At 41.7% G+C, this 13,953-nt stretch overlaps 1 protein-coding gene across 4 annotated transcripts in view; it reads left to right on the top strand.

The window, feature by feature from the left end:
* Nucleotides 1–4,640: 4,640 nt before the first annotated feature.
* The window catches only part of LOC132381054 (alpha-1,4-N-acetylglucosaminyltransferase-like), a 72,275-nt gene continuing 62,962 nt past the window's right edge, over nt 4,641–13,953 (top strand). Inside the window, exons 1-2 of one of the 4 annotated variants that reach the window (XM_059950193.1) lie at nt 4,659–5,329; nt 8,518–8,709. The gene's annotated coding sequence lies outside the window, so the exon portion shown is untranslated. Of the gene's footprint in view, nt 5,330–8,517; nt 8,710–13,953 lie in introns of all 4 variants that reach the window. The other 3 variants (XM_059950204.1, XM_059950213.1, XM_059950182.1) reach the window with 3 other exon arrangements.

Below are 13,953 nucleotides of genomic sequence, written 5' to 3'. Positions count from 1 at the left end.
GCAGCACTGACTCCAGCCTGGATGCTGGACCATACTGACCCCGGTGGAGTGCACCAGCTTCAACGCCTCTCTCCTGGTTCTGTAAACACGTGACACCCTGGCTTGCGGCCTAATCTGAGGCCACACAGCTCCTCCCCTTTCTGCCCCACTCTCAGCCAATAAATCAACAAATCAAACTTGTAGCATTACGCATCAACAATGTGGAATGATCTTGCAATCACAAGAAAAGTGACCAAGATGATCACTCATCATCAGACTGTACACTTCCTTAGTCTTAGGCAGCAGAACGATGCACAGCTCCTTCATTTTTTTCTGCCAACAAGTAACTCACTAACTTTAAGTTCTTAATGTTCAACAATGTCTTGCAATCATTAGAAATATATTTAAATAGGACAGTAGCACCCTTTATTGACCCCCATAGAAGTCGCTGTAACTAAACGGACTGCCACTTGTGATGTATTTTGCTGTGATAATTACAGTGACCATCATTTCTTCATGAAACAATAAATCTGCCCAGTTCTTTATCAAAGTACTTTGGAAAATTTAAATTTTAGATAGTCTGGTTGTGAACAGAATTACGATAGGTCATAAAATATGATGTTTGAGTCACCAGACATGTAACTCCTTCGCCTCCACTTTCAGGACTTTTAAGGGATTTATGTCTCCCTGGTCCTCTTCTCTATCTTCACCATCATGTGGGACAATTCCATGCAACATCAAAGTCATGCAATATCTCTTCAATTTCCAGCCATAGAACCGAACAGTCTTTCCAGTTAAGTTAGAAATTTATTTCACTGCTTCCTCAAATCTAGTGTAACACAATCATGTTCACAATGTAGCTTCCTCTGTAGTACAGTACAGACTGAGTGACTAACAGATCAAATAATTGACCCTAAGCTTCTTGTTGGCTGGTACCTTAATTCCCCAAGAAACTTCCATTTTGACTTTTCTGCCTGTGGCCTTCTTCACTGTGATAATAAGGCCCGACACAAGAAGAACACACCTCATCTTCCAGATGGACACATTACAAGTCTCAATTGAATTTTCCAGCTGTAGATAATCCACTCTTGCTCCCTGTATGTGTTAGAAAAAGTCATTTTGCCTACCACCTCACTGTCTCCCTTTTTTTAATTTTTGTACATTCTGTCCTGCTGTGCATCTACCAATAAAATAGACTGTGTACTCAATATAACCAAGACATTCCAATCTTAACTATTCACTACACAGTCAAAAGGACCCTAACAGCCCCCTTAACAGCTATTGTATTTCAACCTGTCACAGAAGTTCACTTTGTACCATTAAGCATGATTTACAATAATATCTATTAATCTCCAGCCTCTGACGTTCCTTTCAAACTTGTTCTTCCACTACTTTCTAGTGGCATTCTTGTAAAATGTTTGCTGGTGGCATGCTTGTAAATCATGCTCAGGTTATACCATTTCATAAAGAGTGACAGATGCTGCTGAAAATGAATCAATATGTTCAATGCTGAAGCTGTTTCAGTCTGCAGCAGGTAAGCCAGAAAGAGCAGGATGAATGGTCTTCACTGAGACCATTGTTAAGAACGTGTAGGAAACTAGCTGGTTAATTTATAAAATGGTTCTAGATGTCTTTGGTGTTTGTCACAGTAAAATAGCTGATAAACTAAAGGAGCATTAAATTTTTTAATTGATTTTTTATGCATTTCTACTGTTGATACAACAGAAACCGAACTGCAAAATAAGAGATTAACACAGTGCAAAATAAACATACAGTAGTAATATGGTTCAGAATAATGATGAAAAAGAACCCAAAATAAAGTCATGTAGAGTTAGTATCCACCCCCTCTCCCACAGAAAAAAAAACTCCAGACCAACCACTACAAGATGTAGGAAATACAAATTGGAGCATTCAAACCCCCAAAACTGTAAATAAAAATAAGAACAAAAGATATTAATGCCTACCACCAAGGAAAAAGAAAGCTGAAAGCAAGGGACTGAAAAAAAACTAATCAAAGAGAAGTCATGAAAATATTGAAGAAAAGGTCCCCAAATCTTATGAAACTTTATGTCCGAATTGAGAAGTGAGTAGTGAATTTTTTCAAGATCTGAACAGGACATAATATCATTAAACCATTGAGCATGAGTGGGTGGGGCAACATCTCTCCACCTAAGAAGAATTAAACGTCTAGCCAAAAGAGAAGCAAAAGATAATGTTCGACGTTTAGCCAGACTCAAATGTATATCCGTCTCACCCAAGGCACCAAAAAGAGTAATCAGAGGGTTAGGTTCTAAGTGGCAATTAAGGATATGAGATAAGGTTGAAAAACTTCTCTCCAAAATTTCTCTAGACTAGGACAGGCCCAATACAAGCGAAGCCTTGCCACTTTTACACTTATCACAAACAGGACTGATGTTAGGGTAAAATCAGGACAATTTAGATTTGGACATGTGAGCCCTATGTACAATCTTAAACTGTAAAAGACAGTGGCGAGCACAAAGAGAAGTTGAATTAACTGACATGAGAATTGAGTCCCAAATCACATCAGATAAAGAAACATTTAAATCATGCTCGCAAGCCATTCTAATTTTATCAAGGGGGGGCACCGTAAGGGCACTAATTTATCATGAATAAAAGATATTAAGCCTTTACCCAGTGGAGTAATAGAAAGAAACAAGTCCACAACGTTTTTCTCAGGCATCACAGGAAAATTGGGTAATAAAGGATTAATGAAATGTCTAATTTGGAGGTACCTAAAGAACTCTCAGTTATCTATGTGGGTACTACATGAAAATCTTTGTTGACCATTTACAGATGGTTCAAAATATAAATCAACTGGGATTGTGTGTGGCTGTTTTTATGCCTGAATCACAGGTAACAATGAAGAAACGTCTTACTAACCATTTATCAGTATATACAGCAGAATAGGTAGCCATCATCTTGGTCTTTAAGTGGGTGGAGGAAATTTTGTTCAAAGGTGTAATTTTTTCAGTTTCCTGTTCTGTTTTGATGAGTCTTAAAACAAGTTATTCTAGTAGTAGGTCATATTTACTATTGGAAGTAATCAGACATTATTTTGTATACATTGGTTTGTATATCTGCTTTTTATGGGTTATATATACAGAGGTGTTGAAGGGAATAAGCAGGTTGATTGTTTAGCTAAAAAAGCTGTTGAAAGTTCAACTGTGGATATAGACATTCCACTTAGCAAATCAGCAGCTAAGGGGTTGGCGGGGTTAAGAATTAGGGGATTAAGGCAAGATTTGTGGAATAATTGGCACAAGGGGAGACATCTTTACAGAATACATAAACTGTCGGGTTAAGGGAGAAGGGGGTAAAACATGAAGTGGAGGAGTTATATTGGCTTGATTTAGAATTGGACATTGTTTAACTATTGCTTGTATCTTGTTGGAAAGCGTCGCTCTGGGGCATGTAGGTTTTGTCATTGTTGTGAAACAGCTGAAAGCATTCTATAAAAATGTGAAGTACATAAGGTTGAATAAATCAAATGCAACCTTCATTGTAATCTTGGAGAGTTGATAGCTTTCATTTAAAAACATTAAGTTATGGGAGTGATTTTAATTAAATTCACAGTATTATCCTTCATTACTTACAATCTTTTGGGCTTTCTGGGGTACCTTAGCTTTCACTTGAGAAAGAAGTGAAGTGAGAAAGCCCTTAGCTCCGAGTGGAGTCATCGGGACACCATCATGAAGGCATTTTTTTTTTTTAGCAGGCTTTCTTATTTTTACGAGGCCAAATTGCTAGCTCAACGCTCAAACCAGCACGGATGAAAAGCGTGCAAGGGAGTCAGCTGATGCCACTACACCACCAACTAGCCAAGAAAGAAGTAGCAAGGGTTTTATTTCCCAATTCTCTACACCACACTCCAGTCAATTTGGTAGCAGTAATGCATCTTTAAGTTAGACTGCCAGGCACCACTAAGAGTCAGAAGAAGAAGAAGTAGAATTGAAAGAGGGGAAGTGGTGTCTGTCAGAGGGCGGGAAGGAGGAGGAGGGATGAGGGTGAAGAGGGGAGGCAGGTAGGGAGAGGGAGTGTGAGGGTGGAGGAGAAGGGAGAGTGAGGGAGGGGAAGAGGGAGTAATAGAGGAGAGAAGGGGGTGGGAGGAGGGAAGGATGGGGAGGGGGAAAGAGTGGAAAGGAGGGATGGGAAGAGGATGAGGAGGGAGTGTGGGAGGAGGTTGGAGGGGATGGGAGAGAGGAGTTGTGAAGGGGAGAAAGGAAGAGGCGAAGGGAGGAGGAGGCAGGAAGAGGGAAGGAAGGGATATGGGAGGGGGAGGAGTGACGGATGGGGTTGTGGGACTGGTGGAGAAAGAGAGAGGTGCAGGGAGAAAGTTGGAGGAAGGGAATGTGGGAGCTGTGCTGGAGTGAGGGAGGAGAGGAGAAGGGAGGGAGGGGGTGGGTGGTAGTTGGGAAGGGGTAGTGTTGAGGGAAGTGGGGGGAGGGAGGGGAGAAGGTGGGAGGGAGAGTGGGGTTAGGGGAGGTGTATGGAGGAGGGAGGGGTAGCGAGAGGGTAGAGGGGTGTGGAGTGGGAGAGGAAGAGGGACTGGAGGGGTGGGGAAGAGAGAAAGAATAACTTTAATTACATTTTGCCATATCACATGCTTGCTATCCTTTTTACGTTTGCTATCTAGATAGACAGCTTGCTTTGACTGGCACTCAGCAGTAACGATATATTAATCAGGTCGTTGGAAGCTTTCCTAGTACTGGAAATATGTGTCAATGCCCAAAATGCGTCAGGCAGCCTCTAGTTCTGCGTAGCATTGGCTGCACAATTCGGTAAATCGGTACAATCAGAAGGTTTCAAAGAGTTTAAGGCTGACCTACTAATTTTTATCGTTTTCTCTGAGCATTTACTTAGTTCTCACCTCGTAGTTTCTCTCACAGGTTTAATGCTTGTCAGTGTTATTTCCAGTTAACTCGCTAGAGTGAGCGAAAGAAAGATGAGAAAGAGTGATAGAATAATAAAGGAAAAGTGGGGGGAAGTACAGAAAAATTTAAGAGCTGAGAGCCAAACAAAATGAGGGTCTGGATGATGTCAATACAAGGGAAGTTGTTGATTGGTGGGTTGTTGTCGAGAGCATTTTAAAAGATTCATTCCTGTCAAATGCGTTATGGACAATCTCCTCCAACCACCGAGTATGTTGTGACAGTAGAAATTCTGGGATGTTTCCGTGAGCTGGGCAAACGGGAAGTATTCCTAGCTGGAATAAGTGCGTTTTGAAGCTTGAGAAATGGCTGAGCTTTTCCTGTAGCGAAGACGGTTCTGTGGACGGGAAGCTGTCGGGAAGGCGCTGTTCAGTTTAAAACAACGCAGTTGGAGGAAGCAGGTAGGTAGTTCACCACATAATCTCTAGCCAATACTGTACTAATTTCTGATACTGTTGGAAAACTGGAGAGCTTGGCTTCAATTAGGAGAAGGGCAGAGCTGGAAAACGCAAAAAAGGGTGTGGGCAACAGAGGAAATAAAAACAAAACCGTGGAAAATAGGCCAGAACATAATACAACATTGTTTTTATGTTACAAAGTCTGTCCGCAAACTGTGGGCTCGGTTTAGAAAATTACACCCAAGCTGCGCAGGTAGAATTATAGTGGAATTATATTGCCAGTCTAGTCGTTGTTTTACTTGAGAAAGTAACAGGGCAGTATTTTTTTTCTCCCGAGGGGCGGTGGGAGAACGGAAAATGCAGCTTAAATTACGGAAAATATCCTGACATTTGAGGACTGGAAACAACTGTTTCAAGGTCACTGTAAGGGTAATAGGTGACACTCCAAGAGGCTCAAAAGGTTCAGCTGCAGCACAGTCCCAAAGAGAATGGCGGGGTATGCCAGATCAGAAACAACGTGGAGAGAGGCTTCTTGGAAATGGAAAGGGAAGTCTATGTCTGACACGGGTTGAAATTAAAAGGACAAGTAAGAAGCAAAGAGGGGCAAGTTGGTGTGTGAAATGCAAAACAACAAAGATGTTTTTGTTTCCAAATAACGGGAAAGTAACTGAGGAAATAGCGGGGCCTATTGGAAGGCACAGAGGTAACTATATGGTGGCAGAGCATATGGGCGGAAGGGGGGAGAATGCTGAATGTGTTATTAAGGTGAATAAGGGTGAACGTTTGGAGTGGACAAACATGGTACGGTGGAAAACATCAGTGGCTTTGAAAGTACTGAAATTGCCAATAAGATGTATAGTGTATTCCAAGCTTTTAATAGAAGCAAGTGGAACAATTCCAGGAACTCCGACCTGGAATTGTTTCTATCAGAGTCCTGCCTATTTTCAGGCATGGTGCCAGACCACTGGTGGATTGCTCGTTTTAATTTTTAAAATGGAGCAAGTAATTAAATGAATAATTACAGGGTAGTTACTGTAGTTTAACCCCAGTGAGGACAGACTGTTGGAATCTAAGTGAAAACTTCATTTACATGTTGATCAGGACTAATCAGCATCGATGATACATAAAAGTATTGACTGAACTATATGAATGTCCTAAACAATGTCAATTAGGTCACTATACTGAAAATATTGTAAAATTCGTGCCTTATTCTTTTCTGATTCAGCAGCAAGAGGTATCAACTTAACTAAAGGTGATATATAAATTACTCTTAAGATTATATAAAGAAAAATAAAATCCAGGAAGAAAATGGTTAATGAAAGGGCCAAGATTATACTTGTCAACCAGTAATCCACTCCACAATACTGTTGGGGGGGAACCACAGATTCCTGACTGCTTTTCTCGCTCTGTAACCCAGTCTAAGAGGAGATTCAGACTTGCACAAAAAAATTACCTTTTCTTTACTGTTCAAGATCCCATCAAAAGTCTACCCAGTACTTTCCAGACAAATGTGTTTTTCACCATTATCTACCCTCAAGCCTGTGAACTGGTTAAGTTCTCACAAAATGACTGTAGACTCATTCCCTGTACTTTCTCAAGGCGCTCCCTCATCCCAGATCAACATCATTTTGTTTTACAAACTTCCATTTCCTATTACCAATTTTAACATATACTGAGGTGGAGTCAAATTAACTCTTTCCTTACAGTCACTTTCATTGATCTCAGCAAGGGCAGGCTAATCAAAAACTCCCCTGGATCTGAGGGCAAGTAGCAAATTGGATCATTAGAGGACATAAGTGGGTAATGGTTACAAACAACAACACACACAAAATGCTTGTAGAACACAGCAGGCCAGGCAGCATCTATAGGAGAAGCACTGTCGACGTTTCGGGCCGAGACCCTTCGTCGGGTGTACTGGTTGCTCTGTTTTACTGACTAGAAGGCTGTTACCAACAGGGTACTAAAAGGGACATATTTAATCTCATGCTTTTTATCACAGTATTTAGTGATGTGGAAATTAATATTAGGGGCACAGTACTGAGGTTTGCAAGATACAAAGCATTGGCTGTATGGTTGACATGAAGCAGGAAGGCCTGATATCTGAAGTATTGACGGGGAGATCATTTGAGCAAATAAGTGGCATTTGGAATAAAGTATGAGGGAATGTGTTGGAGGAGGTGCAACAGTAATGATACTAAACCAAAACACGAGAAATTCTGCAGATGAAGGACTTATTTATTTCCATAGATGCTGCCTGACCTGCAGAGTTCCTCCAGCATTTTGTGAATAATGATAGCATTCTGAAAGAATTGGAAGAGTAGAATTGGAATGTATATCCATAAGTCTTTATACACTATAGGACAGATGAATAAAATGTTTAAGTTGGCATGTAGGAGGCTTTACTTTACTAGACAAGGTAGAGACCACCAAATGTGGGATCTAATATACAACATCACTATTAACACAGCTTTGGTTCTGTGTTACACAGCCTTACTTACTTGGGTGGGGGGTGGGGGGGGGAAAGATTTCCAAGGATGTTATCCAAACTCAGAATTGTAGCAATGAAGGGATTTGGTGGGCTGCAGTGGTTCACTGTGGAGCACAACAGGGCGAGATATAGCAGATGTGTGAAATTGTGGGGCCTAGGTTGTGTAAATGGATAAGCATTTAGTGTATGTTCAGCATTTGAGGGGAATGAGGAAATGTTTACCCCACTCTGAAAATGAGAGGGGTGGAATTTTGCCTGCCGCACGTTGCCCCCCCTCCCCCTGCACCACTCTGTCTACCATCTGCTTAAAAAGGAAGTCCTGTACTTGTTGAGTTGCGTGTTGCAGAACCGCTGAGGCTTCTGGAATGTAAAGCAACACTGGTCGTCGCTCTCTCAGATGGTGAGGTGGCATTTTCCCCTATCATAATTATTTTGTGATCCTATCATATCATAAAGTGCTAGTCTGCTTCTGAGATGTTGCTGTGATAATGCATTCTTGCACTGCAGTCACTGCGTCCCAAGCTAAATTTTTAATCGGGCTACACAAATGTGGCGCATTTCCTGGCATCACTTCCTTTCTAATGCGGAAGAGTAGAAATGGTTTTGCAGCCATTAATGATTGTTCTGCTTTGCGAATAAAAATGAATAAATACAACTTGTTCCAATTTATCATCTAATGCTAAATTGCACTCCAATTCAACAGGGTTTTTAAGCAATCTATAGGAAAGAAGAGACAGAACGTTCAATCATTTGAAACAGTTCAACTACACACCCAATTCATGACTAAACATCTGCCTCAGTGCCATTTTCTCGTACTGTCAGATATCAATCGATCCTTTAGGGAGCTCCAATTTCTACTCGAGTTCCAAGGATGCATTAAAGAGCCACAGTGCAGGTGAATGATGGAATCGGAATGTTAGATGATGGGAATGTGGGGAAAATAAACTGGAATAATGAAATGCTGGAGGAACTCAGCAGGCCAGGCAGCATCAATGGGAAAGTGTAGAATCAACATTTCAGGCTGAGACCATTCATCTGGACTGGAGAAGAAGGAGGTGAGGAGTCACAGTTAGAAGGTGGGAGAAAGAAATACAACGTGATTGATGAAACTGGGAGGGGGTGGGGTGAAGTAAAGTGCTGGGAATTTGGTGAAAGAGAGAGCTGGAGAAGGGGGAATCTTTTAGGAGAGGACAGAAAGCCATGGAAGAAGGTAAAGGGGGAGGAGCACCAGAGGGAGGTGATGGGCTGATAAGGAGATAAGGTGAGAGAGGGAAATGGGAAAAGGAAAGGGATGGCATTACTGGAAGTTTGAGAGATAAATGTTCATGCCACCAGGCTGGAGGTTACCCAGATGGAATACAAGGTGCTGCTCCTTCAACCTGACTAAGTGTGATCTCATCATGACAGTAGAGGTGGCCATGGACTGACATGTTGGAGTGGGAAGTGGAGTTAAAATGGATGACCACTGGGAAATGCTACTTTTTTCTTAGTGGATGTGCAGGTGCTTGGTGAGGTGGTCTCCCAATATACAGGAGGCCACACCAGGAACACTGGATACAGTAGATAACCCCTATAGACTCACAGGTGAAATATCAACTCACCTGGAAGGAGTGTTTGGGGCCCTGAATGCTATTGAGGGAGGTGGTGTAGGAGCAGTGGCGAGTGTCAAATGGGAAAATTTGATGTTCATGCCACCAGGCTGGAGGCTACCAAGACGGAATATAAAGTGGGAGAAATCTATGTTCGTGCCATGAATTTAGAGGCACAACCACCACCACGGCACATCTTCCTTCCCCACCCCCTCCATTTTCTGCTTTCTGCAGGGATTGCTCCTTATGTGACTCCAATTTCCATTCGTCCCTCTATGCTGGCACCCTCCTGGCACTTATCCTTGCAAGCAGAGCATAGGCTACACCAGCCCCTATACCTCCAACCTCACCACCATTCAGGCCCTAAACAGTCCTTCTAGGTGAGGCAACACCTCAAATGTGAGTCTGTCGGGGTCATATACTGAGTTCCCAGTGTGGCCTCTTGTATATTGATTAGACCCGAAGTAGATCGGGAGATTGCCTCACCGGGCACCTACATTCTGTCCACCAAAAAATGAGGGATCTCCCGGTGGCCACCCATTTTAATTCCACTTCCCATCCCAATTCAGACATGTCAGTCCATGGCCTCCTCTACAATGAGGCCACATTCAGGTTGGAGGAATGGGAATATCTTGCATTATGTCTGGATAGCCTCCAACCTGAAGGCATGAAGATTGATTTCTCGAACTGTGGTTATGCACCCCCCCTACCGTTTTCCATTTCCATTTCTGCCTCTTACCATATCTCCTTATCTGGCTATCACCTCCCTTTGGTTCTCCTCCTCCTCTCTTCTATGGCCTTCTGTCCTCTTCTATCTGATTTCCTCTTCTCCAGCCCTGTATCTTTCTCACCAATCAACTTCCCAGCTCTTTCTTCACCCTTCCTCCCTCCCAATTTCATCTATCACTTTGTGTTTCTTTATTCTCACCCCACCTTGTTATTCTGGCTCCTCGTCTTTTTTTCCCCAGTCCCGCTGAAGGGTCTCTGCCCAAAACGTCAACTGTACTCTTTTCCATAGATGCTGCCTGACCTGAGTTCTTCTAGCATTTTGTTTGTGTTGCTTTGAATAGTGAAAGATTTGTTTAAATAAATGAACTCTCTGTCAAAAGATGCTATCCTCTGCATAAATAGCTCATGGAATTTGGAGAAATATTGATTTGGCTGGGAGAATGGCTCAGTCAAGTCAAGTTTATTGTCATTTAACTCTATACATGTATACTGCCAAATGAGACGTTTCTCCCAAAGGGGTGTAAAGCACAGTAGTACACGTAACACACATATAACATACAATACGAATTGAATCTACTGTTACAAGATTCACCCCTTGTAATAATGACCAGGGAGGCACAGAGAGAATCTGTAATTACCGATAAGTGCCTTTGTTGTCCCAATGGAAGAACATGTGACTTATATGACCGAATACCCATGTGCACACCTTCTGTGTGTTCATGAACTTCCACGAACAATCAAAAAATAGAAAAGGAGTCTTTGCTGCTCGCCACATGTTCCTCATGGTCAGTGGGGCACCTCACAGCTATGATAATGAATATCAGAGTCATCACTGCCAGCACACTCGAAGAGGCTGCTTTTGTATTAATTTCTTACTAATTCAAATATTGTATTTCAGTGCCATTGGCTGTGGGTCACCTGATTGACCTTTAACACCTTTTTAGTGGCTCTGCTCCAAGCCAGTATCTATTAATTGCCCTCTTTCCAGTAAGTGACAACTGATAATTTATGGCTCTTTGTTCTCATTCAGCAACCAACTCATCTCTCATGGCAGATCGATGATACCAACTGTCACAAACCTGCATAATATATCCAACCAAATAACACCTCACTAAAACTTCTTATTTGGAAATGACCTTTAGTCCAACAGGTTATCTGGAGCATTGTTGTGTTGGCTTTAAAATACTGATCAAGTGACTTCATCTCACAAAATGGAGAACACAGTCTCCATAAAATGCCAGCCTCCATCTCCTTCCTCATGGCAAGAACAGAGACAACTGGTCTGTCTGCTTCCACTGTCCTTGATTCATTTGAATTCACTGACTGGTAAACTGTACTTCTTTCTGGCCAACACTCCAAATGAATTATGCATAGATAAATAAAGTGCATAAATTAAATATTGTATGGTACAGTACAAATTACCTGGTGACTCTGAATGTGATGCAGCAGGGAGTTCAGAAGCCTAATGGCCTGAGAGAAGAGACTGTTTCCCATCCTGATCATTTTTGTCTTTATGCATCGGAGTCTCTTGGCTGATGGTAGAAAGTCAGAAGGAATGCTGGATGGATAAGTGGGATCCGTGATAATACCAAGGGTCCTGCATGCACAGCACTCCTGATAAATAGCCCCAACGGATGGTAGGAAGACCCCTTTCATCCTGTTGATCCTCTCAGCTGACCTCACAGTCCTTTGTAGGGCCTGCTGGTCCAATGCTCTGCTGCTCCCATGCCAGAAAGAGATGCAGCTTGCCAGTTCTATGTCAATGGTGCTTCTGTAAAATTCAGTTAAAATTGAGGGAGCCTCGCTCACTTGCCTCAGTCTTCTCAAAGTGGAGGCACGGCAGTGCCACCTAATTCAGGGAGGTGATTTTGAGGGACCAGGAAAAGTTATCCACGATGTGAACTCCTAGGAACCTGGTGCATTTAACTCTCTCTGCATGTGCAGAGAGGGCTGGTTCATCTGCAGCTTCCTAAAGTCCACAATCATTTCCTTGGTCTTCTCCATGTTTAGACTTGGTTTGCTGCTCTCCTACCAGTTCACTTCCTCTTTATAATCTGGCCTATCATCTTTGATGCCAATCATCGTTGTGTCATCCACAAACTTACTGGTAAGTTTTGAGCTGACTACGGTGATGCAGTCATGTGCGACAGTGTGAACAGCAGAGGGTTGAGCACACAGATGTGCAGAGTGACAATGCTCACACAATCTCTTCAACTCAGTCACCTACACTGAAATGGACTCCCCTTCCTTTTGATTTCACTTATGAAACCTAAAGCATTCTGCAAGCAGCAGTGACTTTGGTTCTAAGTGTTCCTGCATCACATTTACAATAGTAGCAAAGATCATTCTTGATGGTTTGTTTGGAACAGTTAAACTTCAAGCCAAACTGTATGCCTTTAAACCTAATGCACTCAGCAAATTGCCATGCGCTACTCGCTGTCTATTTCATTTGCTTCAAAATACTGTTCCAATCATTTAGTATCCTTTCTGTGATCAAAATCGTTGATGTATCCAGCCATTTCTGATTTTTTAAATGATTATTATCACCCGATGTTCACTCTATCAACCCTGAATTCTATGTATCCAACATTGTACACAAAAATCCAGTTACAGTCTCACCAAGTCCAAATACAACTACAGCAAGATATACTGCTGTATTCATATTCTTTTGTGAAAAAAGTTTGCATTCCATTTGCTTTCCCTGCCTTTTGTTTCACGTACATGTTGGCCTTCAGTGACATTTATAAGGTCAGCCAGGTCACCTTGACATTCAGTTAGTATTGATCTTCAATGATCTCATCTTTAGTTCTTAAACCTTGCAAGCAATCTGTTAAAAGTGTTCTTTAGTGCTTCCTGGGCCCAATGGCTTTGGAGAATCATCTCGCCATGGTACATTAAATCATGCGAAATGACGCTTAACATTTCATCAGCTTTTTTGATCATGTCTTCTTCCTGCCTAGTACTTCCAAATAATCAAAGGTTAGGGCACAGAGTTTCAAAATCTTCAGCTCACTGTTGTTCTTCATTTTCACCATTTGAAAGATGCAGTTAATTTTTTCAGACTGAAGATGATCACTACAGACTTACCTGCAAAGGAACCTCATGCCTCAGGTTCACACATTCAACTTCAGAAATCAGTTTTTAAAAAATAATTTTATAGTGTTGCGGCTGCTGCCATTTTAAAATTTAAACAATATTTGTACTTTAAACAGAGAGTGATGTTGTCTGAATTTGTGAGAGTTGCAATGGACACTTGAAGTCTCAGCGTGTTCCTTGCAAGCAAAGTTCCTGCAATATGATTTTCCCACTTTCCACCAGCCATCCCTGAGCCATATCCTCAGTGAGCCATTCCCCCAGCCAAATCAATATTTGTCCATTCCTTGAGCCTTTCACTCAGAAGGTGTAAGTCTTTGGCATTCTTTGCCACAGAGAGCTGTGGAAGGTGTCACAGACTTCATTAAGAAATTAAATGCCATTTAAGAAACAATATAATCCTTAACCATAACCATTCCCCTGTGACTATAGTTGTTTGTTCTCCCCAAAGCTTCACCAAATGTATTGAATCTGAACTATCAATAACATGGTCTGTGTTGGCTGACTCTGTTTTTACCTATATCTCTTTAATGTCAACTCAAATACTGTTAGTTACAATTATATGATGGATATTAGGTGTAGGAGTTCCTGGTTTCTTTTTCTCATTATTCCCTGCAGACAGAATATAATGAGTTTTGTAGAGATCAGCGAAAGGTTTTCTATGTTTTTGCAATGGAAATGCAGAACCTCTTATTAACAGTGCAATTATTAACTATGTTTAGATGGAA

Source organism: Hypanus sabinus, chromosome 2, assembly GCF_030144855.1.
Source record: "Hypanus sabinus isolate sHypSab1 chromosome 2, sHypSab1.hap1, whole genome shotgun sequence".
In the NCBI taxonomy this organism is placed as follows: domain Eukaryota; kingdom Metazoa; phylum Chordata; class Chondrichthyes; order Myliobatiformes; family Dasyatidae; genus Hypanus; species Hypanus sabinus.
Note: the sequence above shows the minus strand (reverse complement) of the source record. Positions and strands in the feature narration are given on the sequence as shown.